Here is an 18,945-nt window from a genome sequence, read left to right on the forward strand (position 1 = left end):
CAGCGTTACATTTGCTAACTTCCAATCCACTGGGAACGTTCTAGAATCTAGGGAATTTTGGAAAATTATAACCAGTGCATCCACTATCTTGGCAGCTACTTCTTTCAGAACCCTAGGATGTCGGCCGTCAGGTCCTGGGATTTGTCAGACTTTAGTCCCTTAAGTTTCTGCAATAGTTTTTCTTTGCTGCTATTAATTACCTTAAGTTCTTCACCCTTATTAGCCCCATGGTTACCCTCTCTTTCTGGTATGTAATTTGCATTTTCTACTATGAAGACAGACACAAAACATTTGTTCAATGTCTCTGCCATTTTCTCATTCCCTGTGATAATTTCTCCTGTCTCTGCCTCTAAGGGACCCAAGTTTACTTTAGCTACTCTCCTTTATATATACTTGTAAAATCTCTTACAATCTGCTTTTATATTCCTGGCTACTCTCGATTTTTCCTCTTTTTAATCAATTTTGGTGGCCCTTTGGTTTCTAAAACTCTCCCAAATCCTCAGGCTTACTACTATTCTTTGAAACATTATTAGTCTCTTTTAATCTAATACTATCCTTAACTTGTCTAGAGAGCAGGGATGGATCTTTTCTTGCTGAGTTTTTGATTTATAATGGAATGTATTTTTGTTGAACATTTTGAATCGCTGCTTCAAATGCTTCCTACTGTTTATTTAACAACATACTTTTTGGTCTATTTAGCCAATCAACTTAGCCAGCTCCCCTCGATACCTATATAATTGGCTTTAAGTGTAAGATTCTTGTTTGGGACTGAAGTATGTCACTTTCAAACTTAATATGGAATTAAGTTGTATTATAATCACTTTTTACCCGAGTCAGTGGTAACTACCTGAGAAAGCGTAGGCTAAGCACAGAGACACAGAGAAAAGAAAAGGTCTTTATCTAGAAGAGGATGAGATGGAGAGCAGTTCCAATCCTGCCAAATATGTTTGTATTTGTGAAAGACTGAGCCCATTCTGAACAACTCATCAAATCTTTTTAAGGAAACTTGAAAAATGTTTGGTAGAAAGCAGGAGAGACAGGTACATGTCAGGGTATGGACATGTCTGATAGACTGATCAATCCTCTGGGTCCAGCCTGCAGTCACGAGTGACTTTAATTTTGTGTAAATCGCTATTTTTGTCATTTTCCACCTCCCTGTGCAAGACTGTGAAATATTCACAGAATATTTTCATGAAATATTCATGAACATTCAGATCTCATTTTCTATAAACATAAATAATATGGACAGGTGAAAAATCACAATAATGTCAGAATTTTCAAATACCAAATTAGGGGCTTAACAAACTTTAATAGTAAACAGAGGTAGTTACAGGTCAGGCTGAGTAGGTCAATAGAGAGAAAAGTGGAGCTTTACATTTCAGAAAAATGAGAGATTGAAAATAGTAAAATTCTCGCTGGAGTAGAGGAAGACAAGAGACGGGGGGGGAGGGGTGGGCATGTGCGACAGATACACCGAGCTGGAGGAGGACCCAAGACCAGTATATCCGCCCGAGGCGTATTGCCCAGAACTGAATGCAGGTAGTGTGACACTGGACCAAGGCCCCCTAAAACTGAAGCATAACTTCCTCACATTTATATTCCAGGCCCCTTGAAGCAAAGGCCAACATTCCATTAGCTTCCAGTAAAGCAAACCACAAAAAGACTAATGTAATTCATAGAATCGTACAGCACTTAGAGGCCATTCAGCCCATCATTCCTGTGCTGGAGCTTTGATTCTGGGCTTTTTTTATTCATTCATGGGATGGGGGCGTCGCAGGCCAGGTCAGCATTTATTGCCCATCCCTAATTGCCCTTGAACTGAGTGGCTTGCTAGGCCATTTCAGAGGGCATGTAAGAGTCAACCACATTGTTGTGGATCTGGAGTCACATGTAGGCCAGACCAGGTAAGAGCAGCAGATTTCCTTCTCTAAAGGACATTAGTGAACCAGATGGGTTTTTACAACAATCGACAATGGTTTCATGGCCATCATTAGACTAGCTTTAAATTCCAGATTTATTAATTAAATTCAGATTCCACCTTATGCTGTGGTGGGATCCGAACCCATGTCCCCAGAGAAATACCCTGGGTTTCCGAGTTACTAGTCCAGTGATAATACCACTACGCCACCGCCTACCGCTTTTGGGGGAGTGAAGGGAGGAGGTGAAGGCGAATCTGTATATGGGATGGGCCACTGTTGGAGAACAGTGCACAGTTTTGTGTACCTGATTATACGAAGGGACAAGAGTATTGTAGATTCACAGGGCTGATACCATTGAGATGATATGGTTCAAGAGGGGGGAGTAAATAGGAATGTAGTGGTAGTAGGGGACAGTATAGTCAGGGGAATTGACACTGTTCTCTGCAGCAACGAGCAAGAGTCCAGACGGCTGTGTTGCCTGCCCGGTGCCAGAATTCGGGACATCTGCTCAGGGCTGGAGAGGAACTTACAGTGGGAAGGGGAGGATTGAGTTGTTGTGGTCCATGTGGGTACCAACGACATAGATAGGACTAGGAAGGAAGGTCTGCATAGGGAGCATGAGCAGCTAGGGTTAAATTAAAAAAACAAAACCTCAAAGGAATTAATCTCTGGGTTATTACCTGAGCCACGAGCAAATTGGGTTAGGGTAAATAAGATTAGAGAATTAAATGTGTAGTTCAAAGATTGGTGTGGGAGAAATGGGTTTCGATCCATGGGGCACTGGCACCAGTACTGGGGAAAATGGGAGCTGTACCATTGGGACGGACTTCACCTGAACCATAAATAAAAGCAAAATACTGCGGATGCTGGAAATCTGAAACAAAAACAAGAAATGCTGGAATCACTCAGCGGGTCTGGCAGCATCTGTGGAAAGAGAAGCAGAGTTAACGTTTCGGGTCAGTGACCCTTCTTCGGAACTGACAAATATTAGAAAAGTCACAGGTTATAAGCAAGTGAGGTGGGGGTGGGGCAAGAGATAACAAAGGAGAAGGTGCAGATTGGACACTGAATATTGAACAGCAGCAAGTGCAAACCTGAAAAAAACCCTGAAAAAAACAGTGGGTAAGCAAACTCAACAAACTAAGATGAAATGAAATAAATGCAAAAAAAGATTGTAAAAAAATGTAAAAAAGAATGTAAAAAAAAAGAAGAAAAAATAACTAAAATAGAAAGTAAAATGGGGGGCTGTCATGCTCTGAAATTATTGAACTCAATGTTCAGTCCGGCAGGCTGAAGTGTGCCTAATCGGTAGATGAGATGCTGTTCCTCGAGCTTGCGTTGATGTTCACTGGAACACTGCAGCAATCCCAGGACAGAGATGTGAGCATGAGAGCAGGGGGGAGTGTTGAAATGGCAAGCAACCGGAAGCTCAGGGTCCTGCTTGCGGACTGAGCGGAGATGTTCCGCAAAGCGGTCACCCAGTCTACGCTTGGTCTCCCCAATGTAGAGAAGACCACACTGTGAGCAGCGAATACAGTATACTACATTGAAAGAAGTACAAGTAAATCGCTGCTTCACCTGAAAGGAGTGTTTGGGGCCTGGGATAGTGAGGAGAGAGGAGGTAAATGGGCAGGTATTACACCTCCTGCGATTGCAGGGGAAGGTGCCCTGGGACGGGGACGAGGTGGTGGGGGTAATGGAGGAGTGGACCAGGGTGTCGCGGAGGGAACGATCCCTTCGGAATGCTAACAGGGGAAGGGAGGGGAAGATGCGACTGGTAGTGGCATCACGCTGGAGGTGGCGGAGGATGATCCTTTGGATATGGAGGCTGGTGGGATGGAAAGTGAGGACAAGGGGAACCCTGTCACGGTTCTGGGAGGGAGGGGAAGGGGTGAGGGTAGAGGTGCGGGGAATGGGTCGGACACGGTTGAGGGCCCTGTCAACCACAGTGGGGGGAAATCCTTGGTTGAGGAAAAAGGAGGTCATATCAGAAGAACCGTCATGGAAGGTAGCATCATCAGAGCAGATGCGTCGGAGACGGAGAAACTGGGAGAATGGAATGGAGTCCTTACAGGAGGTAGGGTGTGAAGAAGTGTAGTCGAGGTAGCTGTGGGAGTCGGTGGGCTTATAATGGATATTGGTAGACAACCTATCCCCAGAGATGGAGACAGAGAAGTCGAGGAAGGGAAGGGAAGTGTCAGAGATGGACCATGTAAAGGTGAGAGAAGGGTGGAAATTGGAAGCAAAGTTGATAAAGTTTTCTAGTTCGGGGCGGGAGCAGGAAACGGCACCGATACAGTCATCAATGTACCGGAAAAAGAGTTGGGGGAGGGGGCCTTTGTTCCAGTTCTACTCAGGCCCCCTCCCCCAACTCTTTTTCCGGTACATTGATGACTGTATCGGTGCCGTTTCCTGCTCCCGCCCCGAACTAGAAAACTTTATCAACTTTGCTTCCAATTTCCACCCTCCTCTCACCTTTACATGGTCCATCTCTGACACTTCCCTTCCCTTCCTCGACTTCTCTGTCTCCATCTCTGGGGATAGGTTGTCTACCAATATCCATTATAAGCCCACCGACTCCCACAGCTACCTCGACTACACTTCTTCACACCCTACCTCCTGTCAGGACTCCATTCCATTCTCCCAGTTTCTCCGTCTCCGACACATCTGCTCTGATGATGCTACCTTCCATGACGGTGCTTCTGATATGACCTCCTTTTTCCTCAACCGAGGATTTCCCCCCACTGTGGTTGACAGGGCCCTCAACCGTGTCCGACCCATTCCCCGCACCTCTACCCTCACCCCTTCCCCTCCCTCCCAGAACCGTGACAAGGTTCCCCTAGTCCTCACTTTTCATCCCACCAGCCTCCATATCCAAAGGATTATCCTCCGCCATTTTCGCCACCTCCAGCGTGATGCCACTACCAGTCGCATCTTCCCCTCCCTTCCCCTGTCAGCATTCCGAAGGGATCGTTCCCTCCGCGACACCCTGGTCCACTCCTCCATTACCCCCACCACCTCGTCCCCGTCCCAGGGCACCTTCCCCTGCAATTGCAGGAGGTGTAATACCTGCCCATTTACCTCCTCTCTCCTCACTATCCCAGGCCCCAAACACTGCTTTCAGGTGAAGCATCGATTTACTTGTACTTCTTTCAATGTAGTATACTGTATTCGCTGCTCACAGTGTGGTCTCCTCTACATTGGGGAGACCAAGCGTAGACTGGGTGACCGCTTTGCGGAACATCTCCGCTCAGTCCGCAAGCAGGACCCTGAGCTTCCGGTTGCTTGCCATTTCAACACTCCCCCCTGCTCTCATGCTCACACCTCTGTCCTGGGATTGCTGCAGTGTTCCAGTGAACATCAACGCAAGCTCGAGGAACAGCATCTCATCTACCGATTAGGCACACTTCAGCCTGCCGGACTGAACATTGAGTTCAATAATTTCAGAGCATGACAGCCCCCCATTTTACTTTCATTTTTAGTTATTTTTTTTTTCTTTTTCTTTTTACATTCTTTTTTACATTTTTTACAATCTTTTTTTGCATTTATTTCATTTCATCTTAGTTTGTTGAGTTTGCTTACCCACTGCTTTTTTCAGGTTTGCACTTGCTGCTGTTCAATATTCAGTGTATTAACACCTAATCTGTACTAATGCTTTGTCTTTCAACACACCATTAACATATTGTTTGCCTTTGCTCCGTGACCTTTTGGTCAGCTATGTGGCCTGGTCCAATCTGCATCTTCTCCTTTGTTATCTCTTGCCCCACCCCCACCTCACTTGCTTATAATCTGTGACTTTTCTAATATTTGTCAGTTCCGAAGAAGGGTCACTGACCCGAAACGTTAACTCTGCTTCTCTTTCCACAGATGCTGCCAGACCTGCTGAGTGATTCCAGCATTTCTTGTTTTTGTTTCACCTGAACCATGCTGGGACAGGTGTTCTGGCGAGTTGTATAACTAGGGCGATAGAGAGGGTTGTGGGATCAAGTGAGAGAAGATGTGATAAGTTAGTTAGAGAGGACAAGGCAAGAGAGCAAGGTAGCAATAAGGGAAATAATCACAGCGTAGCATGAAGGGACAGAATGTACAAAATTGAGACAGTGCAAGCAGCAAAGGCTAGAGGTTGTGTAAATAGTAAAAAGACAGAACTAAAGTCTCTATTTGAATGTGCGTAGCATTCTTAACAAAACAAATGAACTGAAAGCTCAAATAGAAATGAATATGTATGATCTGATGGCCATTACAGAGAGAAGGAGGGGCGACAGAGAGAGAAAGGGGGGGGGGGGCGCGACAAAGGCTGGGACCTGAATATTCAAGGGCACACGACATTTCAGAAGGATAGGGAAGTAGGAAAAGTTGGAGGGGTCGCTCTGTTAAGTAAAATGACATTAGAACAATAGAGAAGTGACCTTAGTTGTAAAAATCAAAGATGTAGAATCAGTTTGGGCAGCAATAAGAAATAGTAAAGGTAGGAAGTCACTTGTGGGAGTAGTTTATAGGCCTCCTAACAGTAACCACACTGTAGGACGGGTTATACAGAAAGAAATAATGGGGGCTTTTGAGAAAGGTATGGTGATAATCATGGGTGATTTAAATCTACAGATAGATTGGACAAATCAGATTGGCAATGGTAGTCTGGAAGATAAATTCAGAGTGTTTTCAGGACAGTTTCTTGGAGCAGCACGTTCTAGAGCCAACCAGAGAGCAGACTACTCCAGATGTGGTACTCTTAGAGTCATAGAGTTATACAGCACAGAAACAGGTCCTTCCGCCCATCGTGTCCGTGCTGGCCATCAAGCCTATCTATTATGATCTCATTTTCCAGCACTTGGCCTGTAGCCTTGTATGCTATGGCGTTCCAGGTGCTCATCTAAATACTTCTTAAATGTTGTGAGGGTTCCTGCCTCTACCACCCCTTCAGGCAGTGTGTTCCAGATTCCAAACACCCTCTGGGTGATTATTTTTTCCCTCAAATTCCCTCTAAACCTCCTGCTCCTTACCTTAAATCTATGGTCCCAGGTTATTGACACCTCTGCTAAGGGAAAAAGTTTCTTCCTATCTACCCTATCAATGCCCCTCATAATTTTGTACAGCTCAATCAGGTCCCCCCTCAGCCTTCTCTGCTCGAAGGAAAACAACCCTAGCCTATCCAGTCTCTCTTTCCTGTCTCTCTTCATAGTTGAAATGCTCCAGTCCAGGTAACATCTTGGTGAATCTCCTCTGCACCCTCTCCAGTGCAGTCTCATCCTTCCAATAGTGCGGTGACCAGAACTGTACACAGTACTCCAGTTGTGGCCTAACTAGCGTTTGAAACAGCTCCACCATAACCTCCCTGCTCTTATATTCTATGCCTCAGCTAATAAAGGCAAGTATCCCATATGCCTTCCTAACCACCTTATCTACCTGTGCTGCTGCCTTCAATGATCTATGGACAAGTACACCAAGGTCCCTCTGACCCTCTGTACTTCCTAGGGTCCTACCATCCATTGTATAATCCTTTTCCTTGTTAGTCCTCCCAAAATAGTGGGCGCAGTGGTTAGCAGCGCAGCCTCACAGCTCCAGCGACCCGGGTTCAGTTCTGGGTACTGCCTGTGTGGAGTTTGCAAGTTCTCCCTGTGACCGTGTGGATTTTCTCCGGGTGCTCCGGTTTCCTCTCTCAGCCAAAGACTTGCAGGTTGATAAATAAATTGGCCATTATAAATTGCCCCTAGTGTAGGTTGGAGAATGGAGTAGATGTGGTAGGGAATATGGGATTAATGTAGGATTAGTATAAATGGGTGGTTGTTGGACGGCACAGACTCGGTGGGCCAAAGGGCCTGTTTCAGTGTTGTATCTCTAAAAATAAAACAAAAATAAAATGCATCACCTCATACTTCTTGGGATTAAATTCCTTTACCACAGCTCGGCCCATCTTACCAGCCCATCTATATCGTCCTTACTATTTACGACATCAGCAATTTTTGTGTCATCTGCGAACTTACTGATCATACCTCCTATATTCATGTCTAAATCATTAATATACACTACAAACAGCAAGGGTCCCAGCACCGATCCCTGTGGTACACCACTGGTCACAGGCTTCCAATCGCAAAAACAACCCTCGACCATCACCCTTTGCCTCCTGCCACAAAGCCAATTTTGGATCCAATTTGTCAAATTGTCCTGGACCCCATGGGCTCTTATCTTCTTCACCAATCTCCCAAGCGGGACCTTATCAAAAGCTTTACTGACGTCCATGTAGACTACATCAACTGCTTTACCCTCATCTACGCATTTCGTCACCACCTCCTTGAAAAATTCAATCAAGTTAGTTAGACACGATCTTCCTCTGACAAAGCCATTCTGACTATCCCTGATTAATCCCTGCCTCTCCAAGTGGAGATTAATCCTGTCCCTCAGGAATTGTTTCCAATAGTTTCCCAACCACTGATGTTAGACTCACCGGCCTGTAATTACCTGGTTTATCCCTGCTACCCTTCTTGAATAATGGTACCACATTCGCTGTCCTCCAGTCCTCTGGTGCCTCTCCTGTGGCCAGAGAGGATTTGAAAATTTGTGTCAGAGCCCCTGCTATCTCCTCCCTTGCCTCACATAACAGCCTGGGATACATCTCATCTGGGCCTGGGGATTTATCCACTTTTAAGCCTGCTAAAACCGCTAATACCTCCTCCCTTTCAATGCTAATTTGTTCAATTATTTCACAATCCCCCTCCCCTGATTTCTACACCTACATCATCCATCTCCATAGTGAATACAGATAAAAAGTAATCATTTAAAATCTTACCTATGTCCTCCGGCTCCATACACAGATTGCCACTTTGGTCCCGAGTGGGCACTGCTCTTTCCCTGGTTATCCTTTTGCCCTTAATATATGGTACTGTGTAATGAGACAGGATTAGTTAATGACCTCATCGTAAAGGCTCCCCTGGGTAGCAGTGATCACAACATGATTGAATTTTACATTCAGTTTGAGGGTGAGAAGAGTGGATCTAAGACTAGTGTTTTAAACTTAAATAAGAGTAATTATGAGGGTTTGAAGACAGAGCTGGCTAAAGTATACTGGGAAATTAGGGGTAGGTCAGTAGCAGACATTTAAGGAGATATTTCATAACACTCAGCAAAGATACATTCCAGTGAGAAAGAGACTCTAGGGGAAGGAGGTGCCACCCAGGGCTAACTAAGGAAGTTAAAGATAGTATCAAATTGGGAGAAAAAGTGTACACATCAGTGAAGAGTAGTGACAGGTCAGAAGATTGGACGAATATAAAAACAGTAAAGAATGATGAAAAGAGTCATGAGAGAGAAATTAGAGTACATGAGAAAGCAAGCTAGAAATATAAAACTGGACTGTAAGAGTTTCTACAGGTATTTGAAAAGGAAAAAAGTAAGTAAAGGGAGTGTTGATGCTCTAGAGTGTGTCTGAGGAGTTAATAATGGAAAATAAGGAAATGGCGGAGAAATTGAACAGATGTTTTGCATATGTCTTCACTGTAGACCAGGAATGTCCAACCTTTTCACATGGAGGGGCCACATTACATTTTTTGTCTTACATAGGGGGCGCCGGTGGGTCAATTTCGGAAAGATAAAGGCATAAAAAATTTATCTTACTATTAATCAAAACAACAACAAATGTATATTTTGGTGAAGGAACTTTAAATGAGAAGACTAATTTATTGACTTATTTTCTCTTCACTATGTTAGACGCTGATTTAATGAGATACCTAGCATTTTTAGCTTGCACAAGTATTCAATGTTTGCCCTCCGCTTCTTGGAGTGATGCCGAGTATTCCGGATAGATTTCCATCTGTCAGGAGTGATCTTGATCGCGCTCTCACCCTCCCTCTTTTTCTCTCTCTCTCTGTCGCTCCCACCTGTCTCTCTGTCGTCACCCCATTCTCTCTCTCTCTGTCGTCACCCCATTCTCTCTCTCTCTGTCGTCACCCCATTCTCTCTCTCTCTGTCGTCACCCCATTCTCTCTCTCTCTCTGTCGTCACCCCATTCTCTCTCTCTGTCGTCACCCCATTCTCTCTCTCTCTCTGTCGTCACCCCATTCTCTCTCTCTCTCTGTCGTCACCCCATTCTCTCTCTCTCTCTCTGTCGTCACCCCATTCTCTCTCTCTCTCTGTCGTCACCCCATTCTCTCTCTCTCTGTGTCGTCACCCCATTCTCTCTCTCTCTGTGTCGTCACCCCATTCTCTCTCTCTCTGTGTCGTCGCCCCTTCTCTCCCTCTCTGTCGTCGCCCCTTCTCTCCCTCTCTGTCGTCGCCCCTTCTCTCCCTCTCTGTCGTCGCCCCTTCTCTCCCTCTCTGTCGTCGCCCCTTCTCTCCCTCTCTGTCGTCGCCCCTTCTCTCCCTCTCTGTCGTCGCCCCTTCTCTCCCTCTCTGTCGTCGCCCCTTCTCTCCCTCTCTGTCGTCGCCCCTTCTCTCACTCTCTGTCGTCGCCCCTTCTCTCCCTCTCTGTCGTCGCCCCTTCTCTCCCTCTCTGTCGTCGCCCCTTCTCTCCCTCTCTGTCGTCGCCCCTTCTCTCCCTCTCTGTCGTCGCCCCTTCTCTCCCTCTCTGTCGTCGCCCCTTCTCTCCCTCTCTGTCGTCGCCCCTTCTCTCCCTCTCTGTCGTCGCCCCTTCTCTCCCCCCCTCTGTCGTCGCCCCTTCTCTTCCCCCCCTCTGTCGTCGCCCCTTCTCTCCCCCCCTCTGTCGTCGCCCCTTCTCTCCCCCCCTCTGTCGTCGCCCCTTCTCTCCCCCCCTCTGTCGTCGCCCCTTCTCTCCCCCCCTCTGTCGTCGCCCCTTCTCTCCCCCCCTCTGTCGTCGCCCCTTCTCTCCCCCCCTCTGTCGTCGCCCCTTCTCTCCCCCCCTCTGTCGTCGCCCCTTCTCTCCCCCCCTCTGTCGTCGCCCCTTCTCTCCCCCCCTCTGTCGTCGCCCCTTCTCTCCCCCCCTCTGTCGTCGCCCCTTCTCTCCCCCCCTCTGTCGTCGCCCCTTCTCTCCCCCCCTCTGTCGTCGCCCCTTCTCTCCCCCCCTCTGTCGTCGCCCCTTCTCTCCCCCCCTCTGTCGTCGCCCCTTCTCTCCCCCCCTCTGTCGTCGCCCCTTCTCTCCCCCCCTCTGTCGTCGCCCCTTCTCTCCCCCCCTCTGTCGTCGCCCCTTCTCTCCCCCCCTCTGTCGTCGCCCCTTCTCTCCCCCCCTCTGTCGTCGCCCCTTCTCTCCCCCCCTCTGTCGTCGCCCCTTCTCTCCCCCCCTCTGTCGTCGCCCCTTCTCTCCCCCCCTCTGTCGTCGCCCCTTCTCTCCCCCCCTCTGTCGTCGCCCCTTCTCTCCCCCCCTCTGTCGTCGCCCCTTCTCTCCCCCCCTCTGTCGTCGCCCCTTCTCTCCCCCCCTCTGTCGTCGCCCCTTCTCTCCCCCCCTCTGTCGTCGCCCCTTCTCTCCCCCCCTCTGTCGTCGCCCCTTCTCTCCCCCCCTCTGTCGTCGCCCCTTCTCTCCCCCCCTCTGTCGTCGCCCCTTCTCTCCCCCCCTCTGTCGTCGCCCCTTCTCTCCCCCCCTCTGTCGTCGCCCCTTCTCTCCCCCCCTCTGTCGTCGCCCCTTCTCTCCCCCCCTCTGTCGTCGCCCCTTCTCTCCCCCCCTCTGTCGTCGCCCCTTCTCTCCCCCCCTCTGTCGTCGCCCCTTCTCTCCCCCCCTCTGTCGTCGCCCCTTCTCTCCCCCCCTCTGTCGTCGCCCCTTCTCTCCCCCCCTCTGTCGTCGCCCCTTCTCTCCCCCCCTCTGTCGTCGCCCCTTCTCTCCCCCCCTCTGTCGTCGCCCCTTCTCTCCCCCCCTCTGTCGTCGCCCCTTCTCTCCCCCCCTCTGTCGTCGCCCCTTCTCTCCCCCCCTCTGTCGTCGCCCCTTCTCTCCCCCCCTCTGTCGTCGCCCCTTCTCTCCCCCCCTCTGTCGTCGCCCCTTCTCTCCCCCCCTCTGTCGTCGCCCCTTCTCTCCCCCCCTCTGTCGTCGCCCCTTCTCTCCCCCCCTCTGTCGTCGCCCCTTCTCTCCCCCCCTCTGTCGTCGCCCCTTCTCTCCCCCCCTCTGTCGTCGCCCCTTCTCTCCCCCCCTCTGTCGTCGCCCCTTCTCTCCCCCCCTCTGTCGTCGCCCCTTCTCTCCCCCCCTCTGTCGTCGCCCCTTCTCTTCCCCCCCTCTGTCGTCGCCCCTTCTCTCCCCCCCTCTGTCGTCGCCCCTTCTCTCCCCCCCTCTGTCGTCGCCCCTTCTCTCCCCCCCTCTGTCGTCGCCCCTTCTCTCCCCCCCTCTGTCGTCGCCCCTTCTCTCCCCCCCTCTGTCGTCGCCCCTTCTCTCCCCCCCTCTGTCGTCGCCCCTTCTCTCCCCCCCTCTGTCGTCGCCCCTTCTCTCCCCCCCTCTGTCGTCGCCCCTTCTCTCCCCCCCTCTGTCGTCGCCCCTTCTCTCCCCCCCTCTGTCGTCGCCCCTTCTCTCCCCCCCTCTGTCGTCGCCCCTTCTCTCCCCCCCTCTGTCGTCGCCCCTTCTCTCCCCCCCTCTGTCGTCGCCCCTTCTCTCCCCCCCTCTGTCGTCGCCCCTTCTCTCCCCCCCTCTGTCGTCGCCCCTTCTCTCCCCCCCTCTGTCGTCGCCCCTTCTCTCCCCCCCTCTGTCGTCGCCCCTTCTCTCCCCCCCTCTGTCGTCGCCCCTTCTCTCCCCCCCTCTGTCGTCGCCCCTTCTCTCCCCCCCTCTGTCGTCGCCCCTTCTCTCCCCCCCTCTGTCGTCGCCCCTTCTCTCCCCCCCTCTGTCGTCGCCCCTTCTCTCCCCCCCTCTGTCGTCGCCCCTTCTCTCCCCCCCTCTGTCGTCGCCCCTTCTCTCCCCCCCTCTGTCGTCGCCCCTTCTCTCCCCCCCTCTGTCGTCGACCCCACTCTCTCCCCCCCTCTGTCGTCGACCCCACTCTCTCCCCCCCTCTGTCGTCGACCCCACTCTCTCCCCCCCTCTGTCGTCGACCCCACTCTCTCCCCCCCTCTGTCGTCGACCCCACTCTCTCCCCCTCTCTGTCGTCGACCCCACTCTCTCCCCCTCTCTGTCGTCGACCCCACTCTCTCCCCCTCTCTGTCGTCGACCCCACTCTCTCCCCCTCTCTGTCGTCGACCCCACTCTCTCCCCCTCTCTGTCGTCGACCCCACTCTCTCCCCCTCTCTGTCGTCGACCCCACTCTCTCCCCCTCTCTGTCGTCGACCCCACTCTCTCCCCCTCTCTGTCGTCGACCCCACTCTCTCCCCCTCTCTGTCGTCGACCCCACTCTCTCCCCCTCTCTGTCGTCGACCCCACTCTCTCCCCCTCTCTGTCGTCGACCCCACTCTCTCCCCCTCTCTGTCGTCGACCCCACTCTCTCCCCCTCTCTGTCGTCGACCCCACTCTCTCCCCCTCTCTGTCGTCGACCCCACTCTCTCCCCCTCTCTGTCGTCGACCCCACTCTCTCCCCCTCTCTGTCGTCGACCCCACTTTCTCTCCCCCTCTCTGTCGTCGACCCCACTTTCTCTCCCCCTCTCTGTCGTCGACCCCACTTTCTCTCCCCCTCTCTGTCGTCGACCCCACTTTCTCTCCCCCTCTCTGTCGTCGACCCCACTTTCTCTCCCCCTCTCTGTCGTCGACCCCACTTTCTCTCCCCCTCTCTGTCGTCGACCCCACTTTCTCTCCCCCTCTCTGTCGTCGACCCCACTTTCTCTCCCCCTCTCTGTCGTCGACCCCACTTTCTCTCCCCCTCTCTGTCGTCGACCCCACTTTCTCTCCCCCTCTCTGTCGTCGACCCCACTTTCTCTCCCCCTCTCTGTCGTCGACCCCACTTTCTCTCCCCCTCTCTGTCGTCGACCCCACTTTCTCTCTCTCTCTCTGTCGTCGACCCCACTTTCTCTCTCTCTCTCCGTCCCCCCCACTTTCTCTCTCTCTCTCCGTCCCCCCACTTTCTCTCTCTCTCTCCGTCCCCCCCACTTTCTCTCTCTCTCTCTGTCGTCGACCCCACTTTCTCTCTCTCTCTCCGTCCCCCCCACTTTCTCTCTCTCTCTCCGTCCCCCCCACTTTCTCTCTCTCTCTCCGTCCCCCCCACTTTCTCTCTCTCTCTCCGTCCCCCCCACTTTCTCTCTCTCTCTCCGTCGACCCCACTTTCTCTCTCTCTCTCCGTCCCCCCCACTTTCTCTCTCTCTCTCTGTCGTCGACCCCACTTTCTCTCCCTCTCTCCGTCGACCCCACTTTCTCTCTCTCTCTCTGTCGTCGACCCCACTTTCTCTCTCTCTCTCTGTCGTCGACCCCACTTTCTCTCTCTCTCTCTGTCGTCGACCCCACTTTCTCTCTCTCTCTCCGTCCCCCCCACTTTCTCTCTCTCTCTCCGTCCCCCCCACTTTCTCTCTCTCTCTCCGTCCCCCCCACTTTCTCTCTCTCTCTCTGTCTGCCCCCCCACTTTCTCTCTCTCTCTCTCTTTCTCTCTCTTTCTCTCTCTTTCTCCCCCCCCCCCACTTCACTCTCTCACTCTCTCTCTCTCGCCCCCACTTCTCTCTCTCTCTCCCCCACTTCTCTCTCTCTCTCTCTCTCTCTCTCTCTCTCTCGCCCCCACTTCACTCTCTCTCTCTCTCTCTCTCGCCCCCACTTCACTCTCTCTCTCTCTCTCTATCGCCCCCACTTCTTTCTCTCTCTCTGTCTCTCTCTCTGTCTCTCTCTCTGTCTCTCTCTCTGTCTCTCTCTCACAGTTGCACAGAGTGAGAAGGCTCAGCAGATGGCTGCTCAGTATTTTTTAAATCACAATTCAATTTCACAGGTACTGACACTGGGAACAGCTGTTTCCCAACTTGGGACAGATTTGGGGTTTTCCTGCAGGCTTTTAAACCCCAAATCTGCTGTAAGTTGGGAAACGGCTGTTCCCAGTGTCGTCAGCTGTGAAACTGACTTGTAATTTTTTTTTTTTAAAGCCAGTCTGCAAGAAGAAGCCAGTGGGGAAATTTCTCATCCCTCGTCACAGAGCCATGGCGAGGATGAGGAATGGCCTGGGTACAGTTTACATCCGCCAGCTGGATGGAAAACTTTGGCGGGCTGGATCCTGGCCCACAGGCCATATGTTGGACAATGCTTTAGAGGCTACAAATAACATCCCAGAAATAATCGTGAATCAATAATTGAAAGGGAGGGGAGGAACTTTTTAAAAATGACCATCACCCGGGAAAGGGTATTGAGAAAATAATTAGAACCAAAAGCTGACAAGTCCCCAGGTCCTGATGGACTTCATCCTAGGGTCTTAAAAGAAGTGGCTAGTGAGATAGTGGATGCATTGGTTTTAATTTCCCAAAATTCCATAGATTCTGCAAAGGTTCCATCAGATTGGAAAATAGCGAATGTAGTTCCGCTATTCAAGAAAGGAGGAAGACAGAAAGCAGGAAACTACAGGCCAGTTAGCTTAACATCTGTCATAGGCAAAATACTGGATTCTATTATTAAGGAGATCATAGCAGGTCATTTAGAAAATCTCAATGCAATCAGGCAATCAACATGGTTTTATGAAAGGAAAATCATGTTTAACTAATTTATTAGAGTTCTTTGAGGAAGTAACAAGCAACGTGGATAAAGGGGAACCTGTGGATGTGGTGTACTTGGATTTCCAGAAGGTATTTGACAAGGTGCCACATCAAAGGTTACTAAACAAAATAAGACCCCATGGTATAGGGGATAACATATTAGCATGGATAGAGGATTGGTTAGCTAACAGGAAAGAGAGTAGTCATAAATGGGTCATTTTCAGGTTAGCAAGCTGTAACTAGTGGAGTGCCAGAGGGATCAGTGCTGGGACCTCAACTATTTACCGTCTAAATCAATGACTTGGATGAAGGGAACGAAGGTATGGTTGCTAAATTTGCTGATGACACAAAGATAGGTAGGAGAGTAAGTTGTGAAGAGGACATAAGGAGGCTACAAAGGGATATAGATAGGTTAAGTGAGTGGGCAAAGATCTGGCAAATGGAGTATCATGGGGGAAAGTGTGAACCTGTCCGCTTTGGCCGGAAAAATAGAAAAGCAACATATTTAAATGGTGAGAGATTGCAGAACTGAGATGCAGAGGGATCTGGGCGTCCTAGTACATGAAACACAAAAAGTTAGTATGCAGCTACAGCAAGTGATTAAGAAGACAAATGCAATGCTGTCATTTATTGCAAGGGAAATGGAATATAAAAGTAGAGATGTTTTGCTACAGTTGTACAGGGCATTGGTGAGACCACATCTAGAATATTGTATACAATTTTGGTCTTTCTTAAGAAAGGATATAATTGCATTAGAAGCAGTTCAGAGAAGGTTCACTCAACTGATTTCTGAGATGAGAGGGTTATTTTATGAGGGAAGGTTGGACAGGTTAGGCCTGTATCTATTGGAGTTTAGACGGATGAGAGGTGATCTTATTGAAATATATAAGATCCTGAGGGGACTTGACAGGGTGGATGTTGAAAGGATGTTTCCCCTTGTGGGAGAGACTAAAACTAGGGGGCACAGTTTAAAAATAAGGGGTCTCCCATTTAAGACAGAGATGAGTTGAATTTTTTTCTCTGAGGTTTGTGAGTCTGGGGAATCTCTTCCCCGGAGAGCGGTGGAGGCTGGGTCATTGACTGTTTTTAAGGCAGCGATAAACAGATTCTTGACCAACAAGGGAGTCAAAGGCTATTGGGGGTAGGAAAATGGAGTTGAGTCCACAAACAGATCAGCCATGATCTTATAGAATGGTGGAGCAGGCTTGAAGGGCCAAATAGCCTACTCCTGCTCCTAGTTCGTATCGTAGGCGAGATTTGGGAAAGTTATGGATGTATTTGCTGCAGCGGTGATGGTTACAGGAAATTAGAGTATTATAAGTTTTTTTTTGAAAGAGTTTGAGAAGGTAAATAGTGAAAGATCATTTTCACTGGCTGGTGAATTGATAAGATGTCAACTTGGGATTGACACAACAGGCTAAAGGCAGGATGGGAAAAGACATTTTTCACACAGAATTGGAATGCATTATCACATAGGGCTGCTGCTCCAAGTCATTCACAGGCTTTTATGGGAAATTAGAGAAACTCTTGGTAAAATACTTAAGGGTTCACAACGGAGCAGGAAAGGGAATTAGAACATAGTTCTGATGCAGAGTTAGCACCAACACAGGGATGATGGGCTGAATGGTCTCCTGTCTTACAAATGCTTGGGAGGGACAGACTGGCAGAGGAGGTGTAGCCCTGATAGTAAAGGATGACATAAGGACATGAAAAGAGGGGATCTGGTCTCTGAGGTAGAATCAGTTTGGGTGGAATTTAGGAATAGCAGAAGTCAGAAAACACTGGTGGGAGTAGTTTACAGGCTCCCTAACAGTGGTTATATTATTGGACAAAACATTAAACAGGAAATTATTGGAGCTTGTAACAAAGGTAATGTATTAATTGTGGGAGATTTGAATCTGCATATAGACTGGGACAATCAAATTGGAAACAGTGGTCTGGAAGATGAATTTGTAGAATGTTTTCGTGACAGTATCTTGGAGCAATATGTTGTAGAACTGACTGGGGATAAAGCTATCTTAGATCTCGTATTGTCTAATGAAACAGGGTTAATTAGCAACATCGTATTAAAAGATCCACCGAGAAATAGTGGTCAAAATACCATTGAATTTCTTGTTAAGTTTGAAAGTGGCACATTTCAATCACCATCAAGAATCTTAAACTTAAACAAAGCCAATTACGAGGGCAGAACTGGCTAAGGTTAATTGGGTAAATAGACTGGAAGGTATGGCGGTAAATGAACAGTGGAAACATTTAAAGAAAACATTCAAAGGATTCAACAAAAGTACATTCCGTTCAAAAACAAAAACTCGACAAGACAGACCCATTCGTGGCTCACTCAGGAAGTTGAGGAGAGTATTAGACCAAAAGAAAATGCTTACAATGTTGCAAAAAATAGTAGCAAGTCTGAGGATTGGGAGAGTTTTACAAACCAGCAAAAGGCCACCAAAAAGTTGATAAGGGAAAAATAGAATGAGAGTAAACCAGCCAGCAATATAAAAACAGACTGTAAAAGCTTTTGTAAGTACATAAAAAGAGAGTAGCTAAAGTAGACATTGGTCCCTTAGAGGCAAACAGCAGAAATCATCATGGGGAATGAGGAAATAGCAGAGGCATTGAACAAATATTTTGTGTCTGTCTTCACAGTAGAAGATACAAGTTCTATACCAGAAATAGGCAGTAACCTAGAGGCTAAAAAGAGTGAGGAAATTAAGGAAATTAATATCAGCCAAGAAAAAGTATTGGAGAAACTTGAGGGATTAAAATCTGACAAGTCCCCGGGACCAGATGCCCTACATCCTAGGGTTCTTCAGATGATTTTCCAGAATTCCTTAGATTTAGGAATGGTCCCGTCAGATTGGAAGTTGGCAAATGTTGCACCACTTTTCAAGAAAGGAGGTAGAGAAAAAACAGGGAACTACAGGTCAGTTAACCTAATATCAGTCGTTGGGAAGATGCTGGAAACTATTATTAAAGAAGTCTTAGCAATGCGCTTGGAAAAGCATAGTATGATTAGAACAGGTCAGCATGGTTTTACTAAAGGAAAATCCTGTTTGACAAATTTATTAGAATTTTTGAGGATGTAACTCAAATAAAGGGGAACCAGTAGATGTAGTATACCTGGATTTCCAAAAGAAATTCAATAAGGTGCCACATAAAAGATTAATAGGCAAGATAAGGGCTCATGGTGTTGGGGGTAATATAGTAGCATGGGTACAGGATTGGTTAACAGACAGGAAGCAGAAAGTTGGCAGAAATGGGGCATGTTCAAGTTGGCCGGCAGTGAATAGTGGGGTGCCACAAGGATCAGTGCTGGGGCCTCAGCTATTTACACTCTATATTAATGACTTGGATGAAGAGACAGAGAGTAATGTATCTAAGTTTGCTGATGATACAAAGCTCGGTGGAAAGGTAAGCTGCTGGGAGGACATAGAGAGGCTGCAAAGAGACATAGACAGGTTAAGTGAGTGGGCAATAAGATGGCAAATGGATTATAATGTATGGAAGTGTGAAGTTGTTCACA

The 18,945-nt window shown here is 48.9% G+C and overlaps 1 protein-coding gene across 1 annotated transcript in view; it reads left to right on the forward strand.

Annotated features, from left to right (window-relative positions):
* cntnap1 (contactin associated protein 1) overlaps window positions 1-18,945 on the forward strand; it is a 109,066-nt gene that overhangs the window by 43,504 nt on the left and 46,617 nt on the right. The gene's annotated exons all lie outside the window — the stretch shown is intronic.

The sequence above is a fragment of the Heterodontus francisci genome, chromosome 33 (genome assembly GCF_036365525.1).
Source record: "Heterodontus francisci isolate sHetFra1 chromosome 33, sHetFra1.hap1, whole genome shotgun sequence".
NCBI lineage: Eukaryota > Metazoa > Chordata > Chondrichthyes > Heterodontiformes > Heterodontidae > Heterodontus > Heterodontus francisci.